We start from the raw sequence: 3320 nt of genomic DNA, 5'->3' as shown, positions 1-3320 counted from the left end.
AATCCACTTCAGTAACAGAGTGGGTTAGGAGAGGTGAGGAGGAGAGAGGAGAAGAGAGGAGATGAGGAGAGGGGAGAGAGAAGAGAGGAGAAGAGAGGAGATGAGGAGAGGGGAGAGAGAAGAGAGGAGAAGAGAGGAGATGAGGAGAGGTGAGGAGGAGAGAGGAGAAGAGAGGAGATGAGGAGAGGGGAGGAGGAGAGAGGAGAAGAGAGGAGAGAGGAGAAGAGAGGAGAAGAGAGGAGAGGAGGAGAGAGGAGAAGAGAGGAGGAGAGGGGAGGTGAGGAGGAGAGAGGAGAAGAGAGGAGAGGAGAGGAGAGGAGAGGAGAGGAGAGGAGAGGAGAGGAGAGGAGAGGAGAGGAGAGGAGGTGAGGAGAGGAGAGAGGAGAGAAGAGAAGAGGTGAGGAGAGGAGAGAAGAGGAGAGAGGTGAGGAGAGGAGCAGAGAGGTAGAGAGAGGAGAGGAGAGGGGAGAAGAGAGGAGAGGTGAGGAGAGAGGAGAAGAGAGGAGAGGAGAGAAGAGAGGAGGTGAGGAGAGGAGAAGAGGTGAGGAGAGAGGAGGTGAGGAGAGGAGAAGAGGAGAGAGGTGAGGAGAGGAGCAGAGAGGTAGAGAGAGGAGAGGAGAGAGGAGAGAAGAGAGGAGGTGAGGAGAGGAGAAGAGGAGAGAGGTGAGGAGAGGAGCAGAGAGGTAGAGAGAGGAGAGGGAGAGGAGAAGAGAGGAGAGAGAAGAGAGGAGAGAGAGAGGTGAGGAGAGGAGAGAGGAGAGAAGAGAGGAGGTGAGGAGAGGAGAAGAGGAGAGAGGTGAGGAGAGGAGCAGAGAGGTAGAGAGAGGAGAGGAGAGGGGAGAGGAGAGAGAGAGGAGGTGAGGAGAGGAGAGAGGTGAGGAGAGGAGCAGACAGGTAGAGAGAGGAGAGGAGAGGGGAGAGAGCTTATATGGCAAACTCTGATTCCACTTTCTCTGAAGTCCAGGTCTCCTTTATCAAAGCCACCTGGTCCAGGAGAGAGCAGAGAGAGAGAGACCTGGTCCAGGAGAGAGCAGAGAGCGATGCTGCCCAGCCTCAGATATGCCAGGAATGTGGCTTGGAACCGCTTCTGTGTTGCACTTACCAGCCCGAAAACCTTTATCTAAATCCTCCACACTTTACTGGGTTTGAACAGAGTCTCTCCCTGCTGCTCTCAGCCATCTCTGTGGGAAGACCAGCGGATCAGATCAGGACCAGCGGATCAGATCAGGACTAGTGGATCAGATCAGGACTAGTGGATCAGATCAGGACTAGTGGATCAGATCAGGACCAGCGGATCAGATCAGGACTAGTGGATCAGATCAGGACTAGTGGATCAGATCAGGACTAGTAGATCAGTCAGGACTAGTGGATCAGATCAGGACCAGCGGATCAGATCAGGACTAGTGGATCAGATCAGGACTAGTGGATCAGATCAGGACTAGTGGATCAGATCAGGACCAGCGGATCAGATCAGGACTAGTGGATCAGATCAGGACTAGTGGATCAGATCAGGACTAGTGGATCAGATCAGGACTAGTAGATCAGATCAGGACTAGTAGATCAGATCAGGACTAGTGGATCAGATCAGGACTAGTGGATCAGATCAGGACTAGTGGATCAGATCAGGACTAGTAGATCAGATCAGGACTAGTGGATCAGATCAGGACTAGTGGATCAGATCAGGACTAGTGGATCAGATCAGGACTAGTGGATCAGATCAGATCAGATCAGGACTAGTGGATCAGATCAGGACTAGTGGATCAGATCAGGACTAGTGGATCAGATCAGGACTAGTGGATCAGATCAGGACTAGTGGATCAGATCAGATCAGATCAGGACTAGTGGATCAGATCAGGACTAGTGGATCAGATCAGGACTAGTAGATCAGATCAGGACTAGTGGATCAGATCAGGACTAGAGGATCAGATCAGGACTAGTGGATCAGATCAGGACTAGTGGATCAGATCAGGATAGTGGATCAGATCAGGACTAGTGGATCAGATCAGGACTAGTGGATCAGATCAGGACTAGTGGATCAGATCAGGATAGTGGATCAGATCAGGACTAGTGGATCAGATCAGGATAGTGGATCAGATCAGGACTAGTGGATCAGATCAGGACTAGTGGATCAGATCAGGACTAGTGGATCAGATCAGGACTAGTGGATCAGATCAGGACTAGTGGATCAGATCAGGACTAGTGGATCAGATCAGATCAGATCAGGACTAGTGGATCAGATCAGGACTAGTGGATCAGATCAGATCAGATCAGGACTAGTAGATCAGATCAGGACTAGTGGATCAGATCAGGACTAGTGGATCAGATCAGGACTAGTGGATCAGATCAGATCAGATCAGGACTAGTAGATCAGATCAGGACTAGTAGATCAGATCAGGATAGTGGATCAGATCAGGACTAGTGGATCAGATCAGGACTAGTGGATCAGATCAGATCAGATCAGGACTAGTGGATCAGATCAGGACTAGTGGATCAGATCAGGATAGTGGATCAGATCAGGACTAGTAGATCAGATCAGGACTAGTGGATCAGATCAGGACTAGTGGATCAGATCAGGACTAGTAGATCAGATCAGGACTAGTGGATCAGATCAGGACTAGTGGATCAGATCAGGACTAGTAGATCAGATCAGGACTAGTGGATCAGATCAGGACCAGCGGATCAGATCAGGACTAGTGGATCAGATCAGGACTAGTAGATCAGATCAGGACTAGTGGATCACATCAGGACTAGTGGATCAGATCAGGACTAGTGGATCAGATCAGGACTAGTGGATCAGATCAGGACTAGTGGATCAGATCAGGACTAGTGGATCAGATCAGGACTAGTGGATCAGATCAGGACTAGTGGATCAGATCAGGACTAGTGGATCAGATCAGGACTAGTGGATCAGATCAGGACTAGTGGATCAGATCAGGACTAGTGGATCAGATCAGGACTAGTGGATCAGATCAGATCAGGACTAGTGGATCAGATCACTGTGAGTGAGATGTAGGAGTGTAATATTTACTTCCAAGCCCTTGTGTGCAACTATGAGATGACATTAGAGACCAGCCTGCCATGTGGAGATGTTATTAGAGACCAGCCTGCCATGTGGAGCGTAAACAGTAGTATGCTGCCATCTAGTGGCCAGGTAGATGGCCTAGGGACCAGGATGATGGCCTAGGGACCAGGATGATGGCCTAGGGACCAGGATGAGGGCCTAGGGACCAGGATGATGGCCTAGGGACCAGGTAGATGGCCTAGGGACCAGGATGATGGCCTAGGGACCAGGATGATGGCCTAGGGACCAGGATGATGGC

Source organism: Borostomias antarcticus (genome assembly GCF_949987555.1).
Source record: "Borostomias antarcticus genome assembly, contig: scaffold_183, whole genome shotgun sequence".
Classification (NCBI taxonomy): domain Eukaryota; kingdom Metazoa; phylum Chordata; class Actinopteri; order Stomiiformes; family Stomiidae; genus Borostomias; species Borostomias antarcticus.
The sequence above is the reverse complement of the archived record's forward strand: the minus strand, read 5'-3'. Positions refer to the sequence as shown.